Source organism: Sarcophilus harrisii, chromosome 6 (assembly GCF_902635505.1).
Source record: "Sarcophilus harrisii chromosome 6, mSarHar1.11, whole genome shotgun sequence".
In the NCBI taxonomy this organism is placed as follows: Eukaryota; Metazoa; Chordata; class Mammalia; order Dasyuromorphia; family Dasyuridae; genus Sarcophilus; species Sarcophilus harrisii.
In genome coordinates this window covers 222,316,940-222,344,024 of record NC_045431.1, presented here as the reverse complement: position 1 = coordinate 222,344,024, position 27,085 = coordinate 222,316,940, and the positions used below count along the sequence as shown (strand labels likewise).

The 27,085-nt window shown below is 40.7% G+C and overlaps 1 protein-coding gene and 1 long non-coding RNA gene across 7 annotated transcripts in view; one reads left to right on the top strand and one right to left on the bottom strand.

Moving 5' to 3' along the window:
• The window catches only part of PRR5L (proline rich 5 like), a 135,775-nt gene that overhangs the window by 80,867 nt on the left and 27,823 nt on the right, over positions 1-27,085 (bottom strand). The window contains exon 1 of one of the 6 annotated variants that reach the window (XM_031942659.1): positions 14,964-15,287. The exons of 4 other annotated variants lie outside the window; for them this stretch is intronic. The gene's annotated coding sequence lies outside the window, so the exon portion shown is untranslated. Of the gene's footprint in view, positions 1-14,562; positions 14,727-14,963; positions 15,288-27,085 lie in introns of those variants that run through there. One more of the 6 variants, XM_003773696.4, reaches the window with a different exon arrangement.
• Positions 12,503-13,321, top strand: LOC116419938. Its single transcript, XR_004230265.1, has 2 exons — positions 12,503-12,675; positions 13,186-13,321. It is a non-coding gene; the product is annotated as an uncharacterized LOC116419938 (long non-coding RNA).

Below are 27,085 nucleotides of genomic sequence, written 5' to 3'. Positions count from 1 at the left end.
CTTCTAGCCTGGAATACCCTTATTTCACATCATTCCCTATTTTCTTTCAGCCAGTCTTGCCTCTTGTTTCCCTTACAAGACATTTTCATCAGAGACTTTTCTAACTCCTGGATTCTCTACTTCCCTTCTAGTCTCAGAAAAACAAAACTTTCCTGAGCTGAAAGTATGCACGTGCACAAACACAAACACAAACCAAGTCAGGAGTCAAACATTCGATCACTGAAACTCTCCTGATGATGACAGACAGTGAACCAGTGGTATTTTTCTAAAAACACAGAACTTTATCGATTTAGTTAATCACCAACATTTTCTGCACCAAAACTCTCCACTCTAATTCCTAAAATGAAATTTGGAAACCCAACATATCATAAACCATCAGGATAAAGGAGAAAAAAGATGAAGCAGAAAAAAGATTAAATAATTCATATTTTCAAAGAACCTCTTAAATTATAATTTTAAAAGTTGTATAGCATTGATAACTTTATTTATCACAAACCATCAGGATAAAGGAGAAAAAAGATGAAGCAGAAAAAAGATTAAATGATTCATATTTTCAAAGGACCCTGTTAGATTATAATTTTAAAAGTTGTACAGAATTGATAACTTCATTTATCTGGCCTAGAGAACTGAAATTAGGGGCAGCCATCTGCATCCAAAAAAAGATCTAAGGAGAACTGAATGTAAATCAACATCTGCTATGTTCACTTTTTTTTCCTGTTTTTTTTTATCTCTCCCATGATTTTTCCCTTTTGCTCTGCTTTTTCTCTCCCAACATGATTCATAAAACAACGTGTATTAAAAATAAACAGTACAATTAGAAAAAAATTAAAAATTATATGAAATTAAATGAAACTTAATTGAATGAAATTTGGGGCAGCTAGTTGGTACATTGAATAGAGTGAGTCAGAAGACTCACTTTCCAGGATTCAAATCCAGCCTTGGATGTTTGTGTGATCTCAGGCAAGTCAGTTCATCCTGTTTGCCTCCGTTTTCTTATCTATAAGATGAGCCAGAAGTAAATGGCAAACCACTGTAGTATTTTTGCCAAGAAGACTCACTTGGGGCCACTGATGACCAAGCTTCCACTCTCTTGACCTGCAGAATCACAGTTGAGAGCATCCTTGGCAACCATGTTCTCTAACTCACGTCCAACACCACCCCATCGAGTTTCATCTTCCAGTCTTTGCTCGTGGACTTAATAGAAAGTGAAACCCATTCTTCTTCTGAATAATACTGACTTTTTAGGCAGTTTTTTGGGGACCAAACTGGACATATCCAATCCCCCTCCTCCTCTTGATGATCCTTCAAATCCAGAAGCACAACTTGAGCTTTCTCTAAGCTAATTCTCCTTAATTCCTTCAGTCCACCCTCAGATGATTTGGGCTCACAGCCCTTCACAGAACCAGTGTTTCTCTCATTTCCTAGTACCTTGAGGGCCCCTCCTCTGTCACATTCTTCCAACAAATGTCAACAAGTATTTATTAAGTATTTCCATGTGCCACGCACTAAGTCACTGCCAGGAATGTTCAGAATTCACATGAATTATACAAACATTTGTTAGGTCATCTATTTATGAGATACCCAAGACACCATGCTATGGGCCAAATAATGCCAGGCAATCCATGACTCCCCATAATCACTTCCTTGCAAAGCTGGAATTAGGGGTCAGCAAGGTAGGGCAGCTGTCTGGGGCCCAATATAATGCAGGGAACAGCAAGTTTTAAAGGATAAATGCCTACATTTTTAATGCCAGAAATACCTACTTTCTATAGAAAGTGATGTAGTGAAAAGAGCTCCAGATCTGAGCCAAAGGAACTGGATCCTTCTACTATGTTCTGTGCAATCCTAAGCGAGTTACTTTTCTCTGGACCTCAGTGACCTTATCTGTAAAATGAGGATACTGGACTAAATAGCCTTTCAGATCCCTTCCAAAAACAATTTTCCAATTTCCCCTATATATATCCGTCTGTATGTACTTGTTTGTATGCTTGAATATAATCTCATTGAATCATTATATACTTTAAGAACAATACTATATGATGACCAATTCTGATGGACCTGGCCATTCTCAGCAATGAGATGAACCAAATCAGTTCCAATGGAGCAGTAATGAACTGAACCAGCTACACCTAGCGAAAGAACTATGGGAGATGACTAAGAACCATTACATTGAATTCCCAATCCCTCTATTTATGCCCACCTGCATTTTTGATTTCCTCCACAGGCTAATTGTACAATATTTCAGAGTCCTATTCTTTTTATACAGCAAAATAACAGTTTGGTCATGTATACTTATTGTGTATCTAATTTATATTTTAATATATTTAACACCTACTGGTCATCCTGCCATCTAGGGAAGGGGGTGGGGGGAAGGAGGGGAAAAATTGGAACAAGAGGTTTGGCAATTGTTAATGCTGTAAAGTTACCCATACATATAACCTGTAAATAAAATGCTATTTAAAAAAAAAAGAATATAATTTCATTGAAGGTAGAGATTGTTTTTGCTTTATTTTTTTATTCCCTGTAGTTAGACAGGGCCTGGCACACAGTATGTACTTAATGGGGATACTCATTATCTACAGGAACTGTGAGTAGACTGGTCAACTCAATAAGGGCAGTAGATGAACCTTGTTCTGACTCTTCAAGATAATCTTCCTCATGTACAGTTTGTTAATCTCCACTCAAAAACTGGGTTCATATCTCCTTGATGGTACATGAAAGGTCTCTTCTCCTTGATTCACTGACAACATAATGAGAATGAATAAATGCATGAATGAATTGCAGGAATTACTTCCCAATTATTCATATTGTTTGTCTTCTTTCTCAGAGAACCATGACATCAAAGAGGTGATACCATGATATGCAAGTAAATTGGATTTCAATGAGAGGGGGCTATACAAGGTCACTTGCCTCATTTTCTCTTTCAGAGCCATGAGGGTCCAGTGGCCAGATCAGGACAATTGGAGATGGCCCTGGATGTGGTGAGACACCCTGGACCTTTTTAAAGAAAAGGTCCTTTTAAGAGGTATCGATTTGGGCAATCACCCATTCAGTGATTAAGGCTAGATAGGGAAGAAATGAGACAAAGAATGGTCTTTTTTAATTTAGTTTAAAAAAAAAAGAAATCAGTCTGGGAATGGAAGCCCATCATTTAAAAGATGTTCAGAGGATACAAAAAAAAAGCAGTTTTTTGAGGAAGAAATCCCAGCTTTTAACAGCCACAGGAATAATGCTCTAAACCATGAATAATTAAAGCAATGAAAATTAAGGCAGCCCTGAGGTATCATTTCACAGGCCCATCAGACTGACAAAAGATGACAAAAATGGAAAATGACAAATGCTGAAAGGTTAGGGGCTATATATTAATGTATTTTTTGGTGGAGCTGTGAACTGATTCAGCAGTTCTAGAAGGCAGTTTGGAATCATGTCCCAAAAGCTATTAAACTATGAATATCAAAGATATCACAACTAGGTCTAATGCCCTAAAGATTTTTTTTAAGGGAAGTCGGGGGAAGAACACAAATGTACAAAAATGTTTATAGTAGCTCTTTTTGTAGTGGTTAAATTATTAGAAACGGAGGGGATGGCTGGACAAATTATGGTCTACAAATGTGATGAAATATTATTGTGCTATAAGAAGCAATGAAAAGCACTGATCAACTATGAAAGGCTTGGTTCTTCTCAGTGGTTCAGTGATCTAAAGCAATCCCAATAGAGTTTGGACAGAAAATGCCATCTGCATCCAGAAAAAGAACTAAGTATATGTAAATCAACACATACTATATTCACTTCTTTTTTCTGGTTTTTTTTTTTTATCTCTCCCATGGTTTTTCCCTTTTCCTCTGATTTTTCTCTCCCAATATGATTCATAAAGCAATGTGTGTTAAAAACAAACAAACAAACAAACAAATAAATAAATGGATTTTTAAAAAAAAGAAGCAATAAAGGAATGGTTTCAGAGAAAGCTGGAAAGACTTGTATGAAATAGATTTGGACAGAAAATGCCATCTGCATCCAGAAAAATAGCTAAGGAGACTGAGTGTAAATCAACACATGCTATGTTTACTTCTTTTTCTGCTTTTTTAATCTCTCCCATGGTTCTTCCTTTTTCCCCTGACTTTTCTCTTCCAATCTAATTCATAAAGCAATGTGTGCTAACAACTAACAAATAAACAAATGTATTTTTAAAAGCAATGAAAGAAATGGTTTCAGAGAAATCTGGAAAGACTTGTATAAAATAATTCCAAGTGAAGTGAACAGAACCAAGAGAACAATTTATATAATAACAATAATACTATAAAAACAAATACTCTGGAAGACTTTATAACTTTTTTCAACAACAATTATCAACTACAATTCCAGAAGATGGATCATACTACACACTTCCCGATAGAGGGATGATGGACTCAGAGTGTAGATTAAAATAGGGTTGTTAGTTTGGGTTTGTTTTGAACGTGGATAATGTAAGGAATTTCACTTGATTGTATATAATTATAACTGGTTTTGTTTGCCCCACATTCTCAGTGAGTGGAGGAGGGGATGTGGGAAAGTGAAAATTTGGTGATGAAAATAAAATAAAAATTGAATTAAAAAAAGAAAAAGAGGAAAAAGCCAAAGGGATGGGGGTGGAAGGGAATGAAGAATGAGTCAGGGTATTTGGAAAAGACAGACAGATTAAGTCAAGGCTAGTGGGAATCAGAACCACACCCTGGACTTGGCCCTCAGAACAGAGATCAGAGAGCAGGGCTGGGTCCCCAGGGCAGGATATGGTTATTCCCCCCAAGCCCTTCATCTGGGAAGGCCGCAGACACCAGCCCTGAGCTGTCCCTCCGTGCTGGGGAGGGCAGTCAGCTCTGAGTAACCTCTCTCCACCTCGGGCCCACTTCTCACCCGAGTCTCTCCCCTCCTCCTTTCAAAGGTCCATCCAGGGTGTGGTCCAGAGCCACCAGCCAAGTCTCACTCAAACATCAATCTTCCAGCCGTAAAGAAGGAGCAAGCCGAGTTTACAGGGCCTAAAGTGCATCTTCTCTGTGGACTGTACAAGTGCCCTAGGTTGTTCCTGTTGCTCATGCATTTCAGACCCCATTTGGGGTCTTCTTGGCAAAGATACTGGGGGTGGCTGGCCATTGGCAAATAGGGGTGAAGTGACTTAAGTCACATGACCAATAAGAGTCTGGGACCAAACCTGAGGAAAAGGAGTGTTCCTGGGCCTGGGGCTCTAGCCACTGTACCACCCAGCTACTTTGTATCCCAACTAAAGGCCTACCTTCTACATTAAGTCTTCCCTAACCCTCTTAATTCCAGAGCTTTCCCCTCTTTTGGATATCTATCTATCTATCTATTGTGTCTTTGTGTGTATATGTAGAGAGAGAGAGAGAGAGATACAGAGAGGGAGAGAAAGAAACAAAGAGACAGGAGAGAGGGAAAGGGAGAGATAGGAGAGAGGGAGAGGGAGAGAAAGAGAAAGAGACAGACAGACAGACATAGGAGAGACAAAGAGAGACTGAGTTTGTCGGCTGCCTCAGGGCCTAGATACGCTTCACAAAATAATCCACAAAATCCCCAAGATGGTGTCAATGGAGATGTGTACAATCTTCAAATCAGAACCTGATCTAGATACTCTTTACACAGTTCCCTGACCTAATTCCTCCTGGTCACCTCCCCTGTATTATACTTACACTGTCTCTATCACAGAATAAGGAATAATCCTTAGGGAGCCTGAAAATGCCCAATAAGTGTGTACTGTCACAGTGCTTGCTATGGAGAGCCACAATCCTTAACCTTGCCTACAGCCACAGACAAATGTATTTTAAAATTCTGTTAAACCCCATTTTTTTCCTTTTCTCTCTCCCAGGTTTTAGGAATACAGGTTTAGAAATAAAGGGTACATTCAACCAAGAAATGAAGAAACTACTATTTGGGATGGGAAATGACTAGTCTAAGGCCACACAGATCGTGGCTGAGCCAGAATTCAAACCCAATCCTTTGACTCCAAATCTAGTGTCCTTCCCAAGGCTTGAGTTCTCTCACATTTCTGGTAGAAGGTCTTTCAGTCTCTGAGACTCTGCTGAAAATAAGAGCAACCACTGAAAGTACTTGATTCTTTGTGAAATCTTGGAGTGGACCTCCAAAGGCAATGTCAACCCAACTGAGCCTGACTGGGTCAATCTGAATAAACATTTGATACCTTCCCACTTCCCCTTTCTGTGGATTCTTCACTTCAGCTCCCAAAACCAGCCCCTCTCTTCCCCAGGTACCCCTGATTGTGTACCTTACACAGTACATTCTCTTGATCTTCTCAACAATCCTTTGAAGAGAGATACTCCAGATGTCTTGATTTTACAGATGAGGAAGCTGAGACTCAGTGAGGATAGGAGAGTCACCAATGATCAAATCACTTAAGAAGCATCGGAGACAGAATTTGAATCCAGAGCCCTTCTGTATCCAAATTAAATACTCTTTATCATGCTGAAGAATTTATGGAAAAGTAGATGTTCTTTTTAAAACCCATCAATTATTGATTCTTAGAAAATACATTTTCCCCAACCTACACCTCAAAGAAATTTAGAAATACAGAAATTCATCTTCATATGGAAAGCTGAGGACAACATGACAAATTTAAGGAAGACCTGGGTTGGAATGCTGCCTCTTACATTTTCTGGCTACTCCTGAGTAAGGGATCCAACTCTACTCCCTCCACTAAACAATGGGATCTTTCATCTCTAAAGTCCAAGACTCAATCAAACCAACCTGCATGTAGCATCTATAGGTTCTCCAAACCTCACTTTCCTCATCTGTTTAAAAAAAAAAAAAAAGGAATTATACTTATTGATTTCTAAGTTTTCTTCTGACTTCTGGTCTATGAGCCAATGCTATCAAATATATATAAATGTGAACTGCTACTATTTTTCCTATCAAGATATTTTTTAAAAATTAAGGGTCAGCTAGATGGCACAGTGGATAGAGCTTCAGCCCTGAAGTCAGGAGGACCTGAGTTCAAATCTGGCCTCAGACACTTAACACTTTCTAGCTGTGTGACCCTGAGCAAGTCACTTAACCCCAATTGCCTCAGCCAAAAAAATAAAAAAAAATAAAGCATGATAAATATGGTTTGACAAAGGTAGGTCCTGTTACATGGTCTCAATGAAAATGTACTTTTCCCCAGTCTATGACCCAATGATATCAAGTATAAGTAAATGTGAGCGACTACTATTTTTCCTCTCAAGATGTTTTTTTTTAAATTAAAAGATGATAAATATGGGTTGAAAAAGGTTAGTCCTTTTACACGGCCTCAGTAAAAATGTACTTTCTCCTGGTCTATGAGCCAATGATATCAAGTATATATAAATATGAACTGCTATTTTTCCTATCAAGATTTTTTTTTAAATTAAGAGGATAAATATGGTTTGACAAAGATAGATCCTTTTACATGGCTTCAATAAAAATGTGCTTTCTCCCATCTATGAACCAATGATATCAAGTATATATATATATATATATATATATATATATATATATACTGCTACTACTTTTCCTATCAAGATCTTTTTTAAAAAATTAAAAAAGGATAAATATGGTTTGACAAAGGTAAATCCTTTTACATGGCCTCAATAAAAATGTACTTTCTTCCTGTCTATGAGACTTAAAAATGTGAGCTGCTACTCTTTTTCCCATCAAGATATATATATATATATATATATATATATATATATATATATATATATATATTTTAATTTAAATATGATAAAAATGGCTTGACAAAGGTTAGTCCTTTTAGATGGTCTCAATAAAAATATACTTTTTTTCTTAAAATCTGAAGACATCCCCCCAAATTTCCTTCACTATTATCTCTGCAAATAGATCCAAGGTCCCCTTCAGTTCTAAACTCACGTTCATATGAACCTTACTATCAAAATTATTCCTTGCCCTACCCCAAATTTCTTTCAGATTCCCGTTACCCCAGTCCTTAGACTTTGGAAATAAATGAATTAATTCACACTGAGTTATCAACAGCTTAAAGATAGCCTAAGATGCAGCCTCCAAGGAAGGTCATATTTACCTTTTAAAAGAGGGTTGCCGGGAGAGACTGGGAAAAGAATGAAAGTTGCAGTAGCAAAATGTCCTGGAGAGGGAGATTTTCACCTTTCCAATGGCCCCTCAAATCAACCAACATCAGTTTTTATTAAGAACATACCTAACTCGGTGCTAGGCAACATACTGGTACAAATGAAGTCCCCATAGCTTGCGCTACTCTCTCCTCCCCTTCAGCAGGAAAGCTAGACTAGAAGATTTGACAGAATCTTTTAGCTAGCAAAATTGATTATAGGGCTAAAGTTATTAATCTGGGATCCTTTTTAATAGTATTAATTTAATTAATTTAATATTATTAGCTTTCTTTGTAATCCCATGTATGTTATCCATTTAAAAACGTTTTTGAGAAGGGATCCATGGGCTTTATCCAAACTGTTAATTAAATCCATGATATACAAAAAAATTAAGAAGCCCTGGTATACATTCTAGAGAGCAATCTGGAACTACACCCAAAAAGGGCTATAAAACTGTACATACCCTTTGACCCAACACCCCATAGAAATTTTTTTAAGTGGGGGGGGGGTAGGGAAGACCTGTTTGGTCTTTAATATTTTTTATAAAGTATTATAAAAGTATTTATACTGGCTCTTTTTGTGATGGCAAAGAACTGGGAGCTTAGGCAAGGCTCATCAATTGGGGAAGAGTAGAACAAGTTGTGTTACTGATTGTAATCGAATACTATTATAAGAAATGACAAGTGGTATATGAATGTTATGGAATGTTATTGTTCTGTAAGAAATGACCAGCAGGATGATTTCAGAAAGGTCTGGAGAGACTTACACGAACTGATGCTGAGTGAAATGAGCAGGACCAGGAGATCATTATATACTTCAACAACAATACTACATGATGATCGATTCTGATGGACCTGGCCATCTTCAGCAATGAGATGAACCAAATCAGTTCCAATAGAGTAGTAATGAATTGAACCAACTACACCCAGAGAAAGAACTCTGGGAGATGACTAAGAACCACTACATAGAATTCTCGATCCCTCTATTTTTGTCCGCCTGCATTTTTGATTTCCTTCACAGGTTAATTGTACACTATTTCAAAGTCCAATTCTTCTTGAGCAGCAAAATAACTGTATGAACATGTATACATACATATGTTGTATTTAATGTATACTTTAACATATTTAACATGTATTGATCCACCTGCCATCTGGGAGAGGGGGTAGGGGGAAGGAGGGGAAAAATTGGAACAAAAGGATTTGCAATTGTCAATGCTGTAAAATTACCCATGGATATAATTTGTAAATAAAAAGCTGTAATAAAAAAATAAAAAAGAAAAACTAACGGGAAAAAAAGAAATGGCAAACAAGTCAGTTTCAGAAAAACCTGTAAAAACTTACATGAATTGATACAGAGTGAATCGAGTGGAACCAAAACATTATACACAGTAACCAACCATGATAGACTTAGCTCTTCTCGAAAATACGATTCAAGACAATTTCAAAGAACCCATGATGAAAACACTATCTGCCTCCAGATAAAGTCTGAACGTAGATTAGAGCATATTATTTTTCACTTTATTTTCTTTTGGTCTGTGTTTTCTTTCACAACATGACTAATATGAAAATACGTTTTGCATGACTACACATGTAGAAACTATATCAAATTGCTTACTATCTCAGGGAAGGGGGAAGGGAGAGAGGAAGGAAAAGAATTTGGAAGTCAACATTTTTTTAAATGTCAAAAATTATTATTACATGTAATTGGGAAAAAATAAAATATTATTTTTTAAAAATAGAAGAAATTAAAGGAAAAAATATCCCTGGCAGAATGAGGCTAGAATGTTGGACCTGGGTTGGAAAGCCCTGCCTCCAAGACATACTTTCTAACTGTGTGACCATGAGCCACTCACTCGATGTCTTTAAATGTCAGTTTCCTTTTATGGAAAAAGAGCAGGTTGGTTTGCATGGCCTTTCAAGTCCCTTTTAGCTCTAACCCTTTGCTCCTTTAAATTCAGGATTTCCTGACACCAAATCCTGCACACTTTCTTTCCACTATACCAAACTTTTTTTCAGCAGGTTCCATCAGAGAAAGGTCATTAGAAGATGCTCCAAAGCAGGGTTCTTTTTCTTAGGGAGAAAAAAAAAATACAATAAAAAGACCAAAAAAGTTCTCAGGACAATATGGGATTTTCCTAGACCATAAAAACAAATGGAAACACATACAGATTTGAAAAAGTCGTTCAAGAAATCCACAAACTTCTCAATCTAATTGGATCTTCCAAAGATAAGCGTACAGAACTCCAGTTCTTTCCTAATCTTACACAAGCATTTGGAAAGAGGCAGAACCAATACTGAAGACCTTCTCACTTTGGCTTGTCAATATTATTTTCAAATGGCATTTGTCAGCCCAGTGTGAAGATAATTTAAGGAGAGCCATTTATGCTGCAATAGAATAGTCTCTGTGACCAGAATATATTTTAAAAGAAAGAAGCAAGAAAGGAGACCCCATGTAATGAACTACAAATCTGTTCTCATAAAGAGTTAAGGAGAGTTATCATTTTTTAGGAAGGGCTATAAACTAGATGCAGGGGTCCTCAAACTATGGCCCATGGGCCAGATGTGGCAGTTGAGGACGTTTATCCCCCTCACCCAGGGCTATGAAGTTTCTTTATTTAAAGGCCCACAAAACAAAGTTTTTGTTTTTACTCTAGTCCGGCCCTCCAACAGTCTGAGGGACAGTGAACTGGACCCCTATTTAAAAAGTTTGAAGACCCCTGAAGAGTATCCTCCAGGACCTCCAGGACATGTCATTGGGGCTGGAGAAAAAAGTGAGGGATTTAAGAGAAAGTGACAAAACTTCAAGTTTTGGAAGGATCACTACACAGAAGGCGTATTTTCATTGCTTTGCTAAGCCTCGGAGGGCAGAGCTAAGAGCAGTGAACATGTAGAAAAGCAAACTTAGTCTACCCCCAAGGTCCTTGCTAGCTATAAATCAATGAGCTTATGATCAATTTTTTAAAAATTTGTATTGTAAGTTACAAATACTTCCATCCCTTGTTCCAGTGTGCCATGAGGGGGGACTCTTTGGAGGGTATGGGTTCAATTAGCTGATTGCCAAGAACTATTTCAACTCAAGAGTCTGTGAAAATCTGATCACTGCATGGTTGCCCTTGAAATATTAAAACAATCAGAGGAAGGTCTCTGATCTCTTGGATAAACAGATGTTGTATGAAACAGAAAAATGCAGAATTGGCAAAGCAGATGGGGGTGACAGTGGCCAAGTCATTGACCTCTGGGGGTCTCAGTTTCCTCATCTGTACAATAAGGGGACTTAGCTAAATGATTTCTAAGGTTCCCTCTGGCTCATCAGGTCAGAGATTAAGCTGCAGAAGAAAAGTAACCATAATGATGTGACTTTTCTACATTATTTTGATGATTTACTATTTTCCTCAAAACAACCCTGTGAAGTGGGTAAACCGAGTATCCCAAACTTCCAGATGATGAAGCTGACTCTCAGAGACATTCATTGGGAGGAAGTATGGCATAATGGGGAGGACACTGGATCTTCCACTGATAATAATAATGAGTAGCATTTACAGAGAGTTTAAGATTCACAGAGTGCTTTATCATTCCTCATAATAATCCTTGAGATAGATGCTATGATAGGAAAACCAATGCAAACACAGATTAAGTAATTCGACCAGGATCAAACAATGAGTTTTCAAACTCAGCTCTTCTCAACTATAGCTTTAGCCACTCCAGTAGCTTTGCCAGCCAGCTGCTTCCTTAATAGTAAGCCCACCTCATCCCTCCGCAACCTTTGAGGGTTGTCACCTGGCCCAGGAATGGTTCTCATCCTGGCCTTAGCAAAACATTATTGTATTATATGCACCAACTATATTATTCTCTTATATACCAAAAAATTACATGTGATCCTCCCTATTTTCCTGACCAGGACGTTCAAGCTCTGAGCTGTCATGACTTGCTCATGCCCTAATCTTGTAAGTAGAAGAAGAAGAAATCTAAAAAGAATGTGGATAAAAATGGAAACTCAAGACAATGTATTTTTAGGTCACCGATGGTCACAGCCTTCCAAGGAGATGCTGAAATATTACAATTAACTAGTTCACGTCAAAGAGCCAGGCCCCCAGTTTTGGCTCCTCCATTACATATGCCCGTGAGCGGATTATTTCAATTTTGCATCTCCTGTAAAGAACAAGGAAATGAGGAAAATGTTATGGTTCTGGCTCCAGTTCTTTGCCTGGCTCTACTCTACAATGGCTGGCCAGATCTTGGCTAGCTGCATCTCCAGCTCCAACGCCAAATTCTCAGGCAGTTTAAGAAATGCTGGCCAGTCATGTCCAACTCTTCATGACCTCATTTGGGGTTTTCTTGCCTAAGATAAAGGAATGGTTTACCATTTCCTTCTCCAGCTCATTTTTCAGATGAGGAATTGAAACAAACGGGTTAAGCTGACTTGCCCAGAGTTACACAGCTACTAAGTGCCTGAAGTCGGATTTGGAGGATTCCCAGGCCAGTGCTCTGATCCACTGGGCCACCTAGTTTAAGAAATGCAGAAGGACAAAAATCAAAACCAGAAGGGACCAATTAACCAAGGTCCAGACAAGGTGAGTTTTTTTTCATGCACACACCGAAGAAGGAGTCTGGGGAGAGAGGAAGCAGAAGGGAACCTCCTTCCCTCTGGCCAGCTAATTTTAACTGGAGGGTAATTGGAGCTTCTCAGAAACTTCTAAGTTGGGCTGTCCCTGCCTCCTGCCCTGACCTATTGCTTTGTTTAGTGAAAATGGGCCTCCTTTGACCAAGGAGAGGAATTTACCAGCTCCCTACAGTAGTGTGTGAAATGTAGCAGCATCTGGGGGGAAAGAAATGCCATTCCTGCCCCAAGCTGTGGTTAGGATTGCCACTGCCGGCTCAACCCAACCAATGCTTCTCAGGCTTGCTGAGTGAGGGCTCTCCTGGGGAGGCCAGAGAATTTAAACAACTCAATGAAACAAATGTTATTACAGCAGTCATTGTGTTAAAGCGATGAATGACCCAGGCCCCATCATTCAGGGCCCTTAACCTGCTTTGCTGGCCCTTTCCCAGGGCCCACAAAAATTCTGTTTATTTTCTTCCAGATACAAATTGGGCACTGCAGGTTTGCCTGACTTAAATCTGGCCTGATTCTTCTGACTAAATGAGGAAGTAATAACTTGAAGCAACTTGACAGAAAGTGCTTTTGCTATCAAAGGACCTGATTAGAAATCCTGACGGCCTTCCAAAGGAAAAATCCTGCCCTGCTCTGGATTCTGGTTCCTCTTGTATAAAAGGGAGGCTTAATAACCTAGAAGACCTAGCCCTCGCTCTGGCTCTTGGAACCCATGTCTTGGAGTCGATGCCTACAGTTCTCTATGGTGTAATTTGTAAAAACTTAATTAAGCCATTTTCTTTTTCTGGATTTGAGTTTTCCTCGATGAAGGGGCGGGACTGATGGATTCCCCGAGTCCCCTTCTATCTCTCCGGCTTTCCCCGATCCGACCGTCCCCTGTGCCAGACGCGTCACCCACTTGGTCAGAGGTGCCAGCTTCAGGCGTGGGCCCCTTCGAAGAGCCCCCCCCCCCGCCCGCCCCCAGCAGACGGCACAGAGAGCTTGCATTTAGTCATATGGGCAAATGGGGGTAATTGAAACCTTGCTGCACCGCAGGATTGCAGAGCCTTCTATAAATACTCCCTACTTGTTGCTGACAAACACAAAAGGATCTCGGAGAGGGAGGAGATGTCATATGACTGGGAGGCGGGACCCCCAATTATCAGCCCGGTTTTTCTAACGTCCCTCTCCCGGTCCCAGTTGGATGGAATCCCGCACAGGTCCTTCCCCTCGAGCCCACTCTGCACGCAGACACATAAACAATAGAGAAGGGACCCGCGAAGGGGAACCGCGGTCTCCAATCAGAGCCCCGAGAGGCGCTCAGAATGGAAAGTGCATCTGGACTCGGAGGATGTGGCTTCTAAATCCACGTCGGACCCGAACACCCAGGGGCCTCGGCAGAGAAAAAGTGATTTCCAATCGAAGGGAGGAGTGTCTGGAGGAACGGAGGGGACACAGCCCCCGTCGGGGGTTCGCGGTAGCCCGCAAGTGCGAGCTAAGGGAGGGGAGGCTGGAAGACCCAGAGTCTGGGGGCTGGCTCCCCCTCCCACACCTCTCCTTTCAGATCCGCTTCTCTAGCAGAGCACTCACGCACAAACAGCCGGGCGGCGTGCGAGCCCTGCCTCAATCGCTCCCACCCGGAAAGCTGCTAATGGGTTTTGTCCCTCGGGCGGCCCTGGGTGCTCCCCGAGGCGAGAACGAGAGCCCCTCCAGGGCGCAGATGCCCCAGGGGTGGGGGGTTGCCCTGTCCACCTACCCGGCTGGAGCGGGCGTCCGGGGGCAGAGCTGGCTTTGTCCCGGGACCTCGCTCGCTCTCGGCCCGCCCCCTCCCTCCCGGTCCCAGACGTGGGGGGCGGCTCCCACTCACCCAGTCTCTGGGCCACCTGGGTCCTGGCGCGGGGCCTCGGGGAGAAAGCGAGCCCGGCTCCTCGGCTCTCCGGCAGCCACGGGGGCAGGCGGACAAGCGTGCGGGGTCCCCCGGCAGCGATCGGCTGCCCTGTCCTGCCCTGCCCTGCCCAGCCCGGCCGGCCCGCGCTCACATCACCCCCGCGGGACCACCGGCCGGGGCCAGCCCGGGGCCGCCTCCCGTCCCCCGGAGAGAAAGCGGGCTCCCGGGCGCGGCAGGCACGCCTCCGGCATCGCGGGGCTCCCCGCAGCCTCCCGCTCCCCCTTTTCTGGGGTGTGCGCGGCTGAAGCGTCTCCCCCCCCCCTGCCCCGCTCCGCCCCCCGCCCCCCCCAGCCAAAGCTCCTCAAGGAGGCAGCGCTTACATCCAGTGCAACAATTTCAGGAAGTCGGAGTTCTTTGACTTGAAAAGCCCGGGAGGATGTAGCAGGTCAAGCGAGCTCCGGGGCTGCATTTCTCTGGCGTGAGACACCCCTCCTCCCCCCAAACCTGGGGCCTCTCTTGCGCTGCCTGCCAGGGGGATCCCAAGCCAAGCCAATCAGATCGCACATCCAGAGGAAGCGAGGTCATGCACGGGAACCGAGCCCTGGGCACTGGGGGAGTGGACTGTCCCGGGCAGGGACGGACACCCAGTAGGTCTAAGAAACCTGGAGGAGGGCTCCGGGGCCCTCCGGTCCGGGCGCGGTGCCCCGCCCCTTCCCCCCCCCCCCCCACCCCCCCAAGCCGAACGTCAGAAATCCGTCGCTATTACCCTGAGCGGCCGGTGGGCTCGCAAACAAACAGCCCACCGGGGTCGCTGGGAGACTTCGCAAAGTCTGCTCCTGTCCTGGAAAAGGCGCCACAGCCCGGAGCAGCAAAGTTCCTGGACCACGATGCAGCCGAGTTTCCCGGCAACTCTCTTCCAGGGTGGCAATTTTCCTTTATATACTGTGCGCTTCCCGGCACAACGCGTCCGGGACTCAAAGAGTTAATGGAGTTTGCAACAACTGAAAGCAAAGCAACCCAAGGGGGAACGAGACGAAATAGAACCCAAAGTGTTATTTGAAAAAAAACAACAAGAACCAGTTTCTTTTCTGCAGCTCCAGGTGTTAAGAACCTCATGCAGCTGGCTGCAGAATTCACTGGTCTGCTTTATTTCAGTACTCTCGCCACCCTGTAGTTAAGCAGGAAACCTTCCAAAAAATGCTATCTGCTTACACATCAGACTTACCCTTTGATGAGAAGCTCCCCCCAAATAATGACTGGCCAGGGTGACATTTGCGAAAGGGCAAAAGCGGTTGTCTTGTTTAACGCTGATGCTAGTCACCGTTTCAGCTCTTGTTTGTCTCACTGTCATTTCCCAAAACAGTGTCCTGATTATAAGAAATGGGGGGGGGGTCTTAAATATCATTTGGGTGTGTGTATGTGCCTGTGGGTCAATCTGAAACTGAGTGCTTAAGAAGTCTGTTTACTCTAACAACTGCGTATTAAGAGCTTACTATGTGCCAGGCGTGGGGTTAGATAGTGAGGATAGAAAGATTAAAGAAGAAAGGAAAAGAGAAAGACTGAAACAGAGACACAGAGACAGAAACAGAAACAGAGATAGAGACACAGAGAGAGACAGAGAAAGGGAGAGACAGAGACAGAGAGACAGACTGAGACAGAGGTGGACAAGGGAGAAGGGAAGAAGGAGATGGAGGGAAGAAAGAAGAGAGGGAGGAAGGAAGAAAAACAATTCCTGCCCTCAATAAGTTTATTTTCTTATTAAAATGATCAACAAATGAACACCCCATGTTTGTCACCCCAGGGTAGCATTTATAAGGTGCTAATTTTTAAAAAATAGAATCCATAATTTTGTGATTGAAAAACAATCCATTCCAACCTTGCTGATTTACAGATGAAGAAATTGAAGGCAAAAAGTTGTGGCTGATTCAAGGTCTTTAAACCGATTGGTTGGTGATTAATCAATCAACATTAGTTAAGAATTCAGTCATACTGGCACTGTTTGAGAGGCTGGGAATACGGACACACACACACACACACACACACACACACAAAATAAAATCATTCCTGCCCTGAAGAAATTTACATTCGATCTGAAGAAACAATATGTTGAGATATAATTAAATACCAATTAAATTAATGGCAAGATATTTGAAAAGCCAACTAGCTTCCCTCAAGTCCCAACTGAAATACCACCTTCTAGGTGCCTAGAGACACCTTTCCCACTTTTTCCCCTCTTAATTCTAGTGCCTTCCCTCTTTTGATTTTTCCTTTTTTATCTTTGATATAACTGGTTTCTTAGCCAGTAACCTCTCTCATAAGTTCATGATCTCTTTGAGGGATTCCCTTTTGCCTCTTTTTGTATCCCCAAACTGGGTGCTTTTTCTGTGCTAAGCACTATTCCTGGTGGACTCAAATAGAAAACCTAAAACAATAAATATCAATCTGGTGGAGGAAAGGAGGTGGAAAGACACCAATAGCTGGGGACTTGGCAAAGGCCTCAAGGAGTTAGCATTTTAACTAAGTCATGAAGGAAGTTTAGGGATTGTAAAAGGCAGAGGGGAGAAAAGAGTACATTTCAAGCTTGGGTCCCAGAACCAGAATTAGGTCACTTTTCACCATATCACTGATTTCCCATATGATTTCTTGCTCAATAGGCTAAGAATTTGCAGTTCTCCCCATCCATGCTTTAAGTTACTGGGCAATTTAGAGAAGTTATTTTGAGCCGGCCTCCCCACAATCTAGTTAGGCAAGCAATATAAAAAAGCAGCAAAAAAGGTCTTGTGTTCAAAAGCATTGCCACAGCCTAAATCTGTGATATAGGACATGTCTCTTCAACTTTTGTGCCTCAAGTTTCTTCAGCATGTTTGGACTAGTCTTTTAGGACTCTTTCAAACTTGTCAAATTCTATGATTCCCACTTTAGGGATCTGAGGTTCTGAGACAATAAGTATCAACCCAGCTAAGTTAGGTAACTTTCAAGACTATCCCAACTTCTCAACAAGTTCCTGGCCCAATGAACCCAACATTAATCCACCTGGGGTCAAAGTAGACTCAGGTCTCCTTCATCTAGAGTGGAAGCTAGAGGGATTAACAATAGTCTTGATAACACAATAACTGCTAACATATTTATGGAACTTTAAGTAAGATAAGTAACCCTATTTGTTCCACAGAACAACTCTGGGAGACAAAGGTTGTTATTGTGCCCATTTTGCTGATAAGGAAACTGAAGCAGGAGAGATGAAGCTGCTCACCATCACACAAGATCCAAATTCGAATCTTCCTCCAAAACCAATACTGTATGTCCTACAGCACCTTGCCAACTTCACTTACACTTCCCCAGCTCTACCAGTCCCCGGGTCTACAACAGCCAGGATGCTATACCTGGTCCCTTTGATTATAAATCTAATTCTCTTTCCACTCTAATACTCTAAGAGATCTGCACTTGTAGCCATCCCAGTATGCTCATTACTGCACTCTGTATCCTACCATAAATGCACCAACATGTTGGGACCTTTTCCTGAATTCACTTGTTACTGCAGGGATGCCAACGGGAAGGACCATTATCACTTGTCCTTTGCTCTCACTATGTGACCAGCTCAACTCCCATCTACTGCTCCATTCCTGAATTAATTATTATACCCCAGCTGTTGTTGTTGTTGTTTTAACCAATGGGAAAAAACCCAAAGAATCTTGCCTCTAGCACTACACAGAGGGAAGGAGAAACACAGACATAGTTGCTGAAGTCTCCAATGTAATGAAAGCCAGCTGCCTTTTCAAGCACAAACAAAAAGGTAATGCAGTTGTAAAGTTAGATCTAGCTATGTCTTATACAATCAAAGTACAGCGCGCACGGGACCATACATCCATAAAAATCGCCATTTGCATACTTCCAGCACAAACCCAGTTACCTTTGATAGGAACAGGAAGTCTTCCTAAGTCACTAAAGTTCAAGTTTGCCTTCTCTGGTTCTTCCAGTTGGACAACACGACTCCTTTCTTCTTTCCTTTCCTTTCTCTCTGACCACATAGGGTATCATACTTGCAGGTTCTCTGCCCAAAGTAATATAAATTTTGATCCCTGAAACCTCAGAAGATATGCGGGGGTTTATGGGCTAGATTTCTTTCTTAAGGACCAAATCTTAATCACTAAGGCTCTCATAGATGGATCAGCCACAGATGCTAGACCAAGCCCTATTTGGTTATTGTTTGGGTCCTGATTGGCTCTTAATGAATATAAATAATTGTTTCTGTTTTGACAAAAACTTCTTTTTGTCCTCAGACTGATAAATATTGATATTCTCTGCCTCTTTTCTCATCTAGCTGTAATCACTGATTGAGTGTTGCCTCAGTCAAACAGAGACCTTAAAAAACCTTTGCTTTAAAAAGGCCAATATTTAGGGCCATCTCCATTCATTCTGATCTCTATGTTGTTACCAGACCCAAATGGCTCTGCAGCAGAAAGGGAGACTGGTGACTTTGCATGGCCCTCCCACCTTTCACTCCAATTCACTTACGAATCATGGTATCACCTCCCTGATGTCCTGGTCTTCAAGAATAAAGGACAGACCTTTCCCAATTGAGAAATTAGGAGCTGGAAAGTTTACTTCGTGGGAGTATTTTGGATGCAATTTAAGAAAAACCTGTTTGTATCCAAGCAGCATTTTTCTTGAAAGCTAGGGTGTTCCCCTTCTGTCCAATTTTAAATAATCCCTTTTGTCTTTTGGAGTGCTGGATAATGGCAGGCCATGTACATTCAGCATGAATAATATTAATGAAGTATTCCTTTCAGGCCTGTGTTTCTTAGTAGTCATATCATTAAGAGAACTTCTGACCTCAGACCCAACCTATGACCCTAGAAAGCCACTTTCCCTTTCTAGACCTCAGTTTCCCCATCTGTAAAATGAGATTGGACTTAGTCTCTGAAGTTCCACATGTACACAGTCTTATGATCCTATAGTCTATCCCTACATGCATATCACCCCATTTAAGCTGTCAAAGGATGAATCATTAGCTAATCATCTCGCCCACAACTTCGTTCTCATAGATGAAGAAGCTGAGACCAACTGACTTGTCCAAATTTACACAACCAGCAAGTAGCTTCAATCCAGCACTAAAATAATTAAAATAACAGTATTTTTCCAGATGGGATCTCATTTTATCTTCACAACAACCCTGGAATGTTGATGCTGTTATTATCCCCATTTTACAGATGGGGATATCAGAATCTGCTTCATTTCTCCTCTTGCTGCAATATAAAAGCCCTCTTTCACTAGTTCTAGTCTCTGAAGATTTAGAAAATAAGATAACAGTTGACAATATGTAACTTCTGAAGTTTATCTACATTGTCTCATTTAATCCTTCCTCTAGTGAGGTGTTTTATAATACTTATAAAGTATTATTTTTTTATAAGTTTTATTCCCCATTTTATAGAGGAGAAAACTAAGGCTGGAGGAGACAAATTGATGTTCCATAGTCACACAGAGTAATTATAAGAGGCAGGAGTCAAACCCAGTTCTTTCCTGACTTAAACTCTCTTTCCACTCTCATCATCCTACCTCTAAAATAGCTGGTCAACATACCCCAAGTCAAATCAACAAGTAGATTAAATGACTTCTATATACCAGGTACCGTGTTAAATGCTGAGAACACAAAGAAGACCTGTCCTTAAGAAGGTATTTATCTGATGGGGGTTAACACTACAAAAAAAAAATCCTATATATTCCCTCATATTCATAGCAGCATGTTTGATAGTAATGAAGAACTAGAGATGCTCACTCTTTGGGGAAAGTGGCTCAACAAAGTATAGCACGTGAATGTAATGGGAAGCTATTCTACCATAAGAAACAACAATTCTGAAGAAGTCAGACACACATGGGAAGACACATGAATATATACAGAGTAGAAACAAGAAAAACCAGAAAAACAATATACACAAGGACAACAGCAGAGAGAATCCCCAAATAAATAACATGTAATATAGTGAACAAACTTTGTTCCAAAGAAAAGTTGAAAATATGTTTTTACCTCCCATCTTTGTAGTGGTGGGACACTACGGGTATAAAATATTGCCTATACTGATATGCATGTTTAATGTGTTGATTAGTTTAGCTTAACCACTTTCCCCCACCCCCACTTTAAAATAAAATCTCTATTAAAAGGAATGATTCACTTGTTAAAGGAAACAGGAGGCTACTGCTAGAAATTAGGTTGATCTGAAAATAGAACATCTGAAAAATTAGATTTTTTTTTTTAAGAAATCAATCACCAGTTCTGAATGTAAGCACTTGTTCATGGATTGGTCATATATCCTTTGCCCTATATATCTCCAGTCTTTAAACCCTTTATGCTAAATAATTATAGTGGGGAGGGGAAGAGGGTGGTTGCTATATGAAATGATCCAATGTAGTCAATCAACATTACTTGTAATAATTTATGAAAATATTGTAAAAAAATCACAAAATGCTATACAAATATATAGTCTTAGTATTTACATAAGTCATCAGGTATTTCTTTAAAACAAAGTTGTGAGTCACCCAAAGGGCAAAGAAGAGGCATGTGGGCAGGTTGTGACACATTACCCACTGATAATTATGCAAGAAACACATATATCTGAAAGATAGCTATGACTAGAAAGGAGATAGGCTGGTCATGAATCATTTCATCTTTAACCCCTGTTCCTTTGCAAGGCCTGTACCTCTCTCCAGAAAGGGACTCCTTCTCCACCTCTATTTATAAAGAACATCCCTAGTTTCCTCTGCAGCTCATCAAGTACCACTGACTATATAGGCTATTATTAATTCCCTCAGGCAGTCATGCCTTCCCCCATCACTTTATATTGCTTTTATATACACCTCTATGAGTACATGTCTTCCTCAATAACTGATAAGCTGCTGGAGGACAGGGACCAGTTCATTTTTATATCTGTATCCCCAGCACCTAGCACAATGCATGAGACACACAGTAGGAATTCAATAAATGCTGATTAATTGATTCTGGAAGCAGTCTGAAGGGCAGATTGGATAGAAGAAAGAGTAAGGGTTAAATATATATATATGATAGAACAGAAGCTTTATTTTTGTCTTTATATTCTCAGTACTTTGCACAGTCTCTGGCATATGGTAGGTACTTAATACATCCTTGCTGCTTAAATGAGGTGTCAAGTTTAAGGGATAACCATATATGTTCCATTCATATCTAAAAGAAATCCCCTCCATATATAATATATCTCCATATATTTTAGAAGTGAGATCATTCATCAGAAATACTGACTGTAAAATTGTTTCTCAGCTTTCTCCTTCCTTTCTAATCTTGGCTGCATTGGTTTTGTTTATGCAAAACCTTTTTAATTTAACATAATCAAAATTATCCATTTTGCATTTCATAGTGTTCTCAATGCCTTGTTTGGTCATATATTTCTCCCTTCTCTAAAGATCTGCCAGGTAAACGATCCTGTGCTCTCCTAATTTGCTTATAGTATCATCCTCTATGTGGCTCAAGACCAGCCTAGGTAAGTTGCAGAAAAATTACCACTTGGTTGGCCACAGCAACACTTGAAGCCCAGCTACAAACTTGGAGGGGCTGTATTCTGTGTCATCGGTGGGTATGGGTGGGAAAGGCTCCTCAAGATCCCACTTATCCCACCTCCTACATATTGTAAATGAGGAAACCGAAACAGAGAAATTACATGACTAGCTCCATGTCAAACAAGCAGGGGGAACAGTTGGGATTTGAACTCAGATCTTCTCTAATTCTTTGAGCTACTTATTTCTTTATATTGTACAGAATCAATGCATGGACTCTCTAAAGCCCCACTCTAGCATTTAATTCTTCCTATTTAACTTTGAACTAGCATATACTCGTCAAGCATACAATTAACTTGATTCCTACATTTTATGAGTGGAATGCCTCCCCAGTATCATCTACGTACTGACTATAGATGGAACATTTGGAAACAACTTCAGAATACGCTCTTTTTTTGTTTGAATGTTTCATGCCCTTTAGTGAGCTTGAAAGGCCCCTGTTTGTAAAAAGGGAGTTGTACTGCTGTTGGAGGCAAGGTAGAAATTCTCTAAGCTTCATGAAATTAACTGCTTGGATTCACCTAGGAAGCATGGATAGAGCACTGGACCCATAATCAAATTCCAACTTAGATGTCTGCTAGTGAGCCATATGACTGAGTCAAGTCTCTGAAGCTCAGTCTGCTCATATATAAAAAGGCAGAGTTGGACTCAAGCATCCCTAAAGTGGCTCTCAGTTCTAAATTCATTTGCCAATTAGAAAGAGTATATATAGACAGAGGGGATGGGTATATATAGAGATAATATATTTTTTTAAATGATGAAATCAAGTAGTGAGAAGAAATGTATTGAATGAAAGGGAAAGGGAGAAGTAGAATGGTACAAATTACCTTCCATAAAAAAAGAGGCAAGAAAAAGCTTTTACAATGGAAGGAAAAGGGGGAGGAAAAGGGGAGTGAGCGAACCTTACTCTCATCAGAATTGGCTGAAATAGGAAATAACATGTCTACTCAATAGAGGTATAGAAATCTATCTTAACCTGCAGGAAAATAGGATAGAAATAGGATATGAGAAGAGAGGAGAGTGATAAAAAAAGAGGGTATATTGGGGGAGGGAGTGGTCAGTAGCAAAACACTTTTGAGGAGAGACTGGGTGAAAGGAGAGAGAATAAATGGGGGAAATACAATTAGTAATAGTAATTGTAAAACAATTTTTGAAGCAAGTTTCTCTGATGGAATATTAGTGTTCTCTGGGAAATGATGAGCAGGATGCTCTCAGGAAAAACAAACAAACAAACCCTGGAAAGTCCTCCATGAACAAAGTGAAATATACTGTATACAGAGTAATAGCAATGTTCTGGGATGATCAGTTGTAAATGACTTTGTTATTCTCCATAGTACAATCATTCACAACTACTCTGAAGGACTTCTGATGAGGAATCCTACCATTCCCAGAGAAGGAACTGATTATTTCTGAATACAGATCGACACATTCTCTATTTCTCTCTCTCTCTCTCTCTCTCTCTCTCTCTCTCTCTCTTTTTAACTTAATTTTTCTAGAGGGTTTTTATTTTCATTAGGGTGGGAAATCTATGTTTTCTTTCACAGCTTGACATTTATGGAAATATTTTGCATAACTTCACATGTGGTTTCTTAATTGTGGGTGGGGATAAGGGAGAGGACCTAGAATCAAAAATCTTAAAAAATGTTTTTAATGTAACTAGGGGGAAGTATTACATAAACAAAAATTTTTTTAAATCCATTTGCCAGAATTTGAACCCTTGTTTCAAAACCCAGTTATCCTCCTATACTAGCCAGGCTAGGCTGACGCTTAGTAAAATTGGCTAGAAATATTGACATCCTTGGATTAAGCCACCTCATCAAATGAATAAATGAAATATTTTGCTAGATGTTTACTAGATATTGGGGATACAGAGAAAAAAAACAACACAATCTCTGCTCTTATTCTCATTTGGAAAACAACACATGGAAGGCTTTGGCTACAAGTCATATAAAAAGGGTACAGCAGCATACTGCCATTTCTTTCATGCCGTTTCCATTGATAAAATTTTATTAGTTTGTGAATTCATTGGAATGGGACAAGGATCACCACACTTGTGCTAAGGCTTTCCAGCTTAGGGTAAAGGATGCTTTTCCATCCAACAGATTCAATGTTCTGTCAGTGGGAATTTCCATTATATATACATGGGCAGGCCAGGGAATAACAATGCCCTTTCAAATGGGATTCCACCGTGTTAAAACATCATCTACTTCAATGGTTCCCCACCGTGGATCCTGGGAAATCAAAGATATATCTGGGGGGACAAGAGATCCTTGACTCCATAAGTGGAACTGGATCTAAGATTAAAACTTGGACCATTTCAACCAGACTTCTATCTCTGAGATTTGCAAAACAATCCTAATTGCTCTTTCTTTAAATCAATCCATATGCATTTATTTAGAACTACTTAGAACTTTAGAACCTACAATGTTCCTGGACCTTGGTAGATATTGAAAATAATACAGACAAAAGATGGGATAGTCCTTGCCCTATTGGAGCTTACATACCACTAGTATGAAATGACTCACCATAAATAAGTCAACATATTGCCTACCTCAAATAATGTCTTGTGCCTATATGTATGACTATTTTTCAACTCTATATAGATTAAAATGTAATTAATAAAATACAAATTCATTCTAAAGCAATATTAAATACATGGTAGTTTTTCTTAGATCAACAGTTAGCAGTACAACTTATATTACGTGGGATTCTGAGCCATTTTTCAACATTTAAAAAGGGATTCTCCAAAACTATTAGGAACCACTGGAGCTCCATCATTTCAGTGGAGTGGGAAGACCTGCTTCTTCTGTTCTTCTTCCCCTGATCTGGTTGACTCCCTTCTTTCCCCTTAGTACACACATGTTCTTTCTCCACTTCAGGAAAATAGCAGAGGATTTCTAGAGAAGGAAAAAACTTGCACTGAGGTCCCAGGCAGGAATGGAACAGGTACTTTCGATGAATGCAGGACCATCTGGCAGTGGAAGAAGGACCGGGGAGTTCTAATGACTAATCACTGTCCAGCTGAGGTTTCCTGGCTGAGGTTCCTGGACAGTCTGTTGGAAGTTTAAAAGGGATTGTTCCTCTGCATTTTCGTGGGAGGGGTGGGATGACCTAGACCCAAAGAGGTCTTAGTAACATGAATCCACCAGGGAGATAAAAGGGACCAAAATCCAGGCAAAGAGGACCAATATTCCCCCATATGCACTCATGGGCCAGGTCCCCATGAACCAACTGCTAAGGATCTACTGGTGTTCTTTTGCTTTTCTTTTTCCAAAGGCAGTCCACAGCTCAGGAGCACCTAGAGGATGGCATCATGCTGCAGTGGACACAACCCAAGACCTGGAGCCAGAGGACATGGGTTCCATTGGCTATTTACTAGTTCTGTCACTTGTACGTGACTTTTTCTTGTGTTTTGGGGCAGCATTAAAAATTGTCTAAGTCCTTTGCAGCTAGGGCTTCCATTATCAAAGAGTTAGCAGAAGGTGAGAAAAATCAGCCGATGGTTAGCAGAGCTGATATAAGGGGGAAGTCCATGAGAGAAACCTGCCCTGAAAACATGTAAAGTCTGGGGGAAATATTACCCTTCAAATTTAGACACCTAGAGAGTCATGAAGTAGCTGGGTGACCCCGGGAAATAACTTCAACTCTGGCTTGCTCATGTATAGAACAAGGAGGCTGGATAAGATGATCTCTAAAAAGCATGTTTATTTCACATTATTCTCTCTTATAAACCCTATAGAGTATATCATGGAGGACTGAGATGAATTCAAGCCCCTTCTTTTATCTTGTAGACCTCAAGGCAACTCTCTAAGCCCAAAGGCTGCTCAACTGGTGCTAGCCTGCATTGTTAAAGGCATTTTCTAACCTGGCAGTTCCCTATATTAGTGAAACCATAGGTACTATGTCTATCCTTGTATACTCTACACTACAGTCAAATTTGACTCTGAGGTTGTCCCCTAAAGTTAACAGAAATATTCCCACAGCCTTATACCTGCATAGATTATACTGCATGTATGGAGCACAGTCTACCCTTCCTTCCTTCAAGGTTTGTCTCTGATGCCATCCCCATCACAATCTTTCCCTGATTCCAGCTTTCTCAAGTCTCAACCAAAGCTCAGAGTGTTCTCTCCCATCTCAGGTTTTCTAGTTCTAGTCTGTGAAGTCCTTATCCTTATACTCAGATTTTCTAGCTCTGTTCTGTGAACCCATCATTCTTATTCAGTTATCTTGTTGTCTTTAGTCAACTTTATTCATGAATAAAGATAACTTTATTCAATTGTCTTCTTCCCTTTCTCCCTACCACCCAAGTAGAACTTGAGCTCCCTTATAGGAGTATGTGTGTGTGTGTGTGTGTCTGTGTGTGTGTATTTATATATTTAGCCCCTTATACATAATCTGACAGGAGAAGGATATGGCAGATCATTTCAGCATATTTGGCATGAATACCCCAAATGAGATCATGAGGAATCATACACAAGTGAAACCGAACAAACACAACCCACAAAGTCCCACTTAGCCCTCCCCATTGTCTAATCCTTTAGGGCAGAGGCTGGATTTCACCTTTCTTTATGCCACACTATGCTTAGCACAATGCCTGGCATTCAGGAGTCACTTAATAAATTCCTCTGGATGTGATTTACAAGAATTATTTGTTGAAATAAGCTGGAGCACACACCCAGCACTGAGCACAATTCTTTGTGGGGGAAAAAAGTATGTTAAATTGAATTGCAAATAAATTAATTAGGCTCCTACTTACAGATTTGTAGTCAAAGATGATTAATTAGTGAACTATCCTAAATCCATTAGAATCCCTAATGCCTAGGACAAATGAATTTTTTTAATTCAAAAATACGCTGAAATTTCTAGAGTAATCAATATTGTTCTACTGTTGGTGCTTAATCATAAACCTGCGTTTACTGTTTTT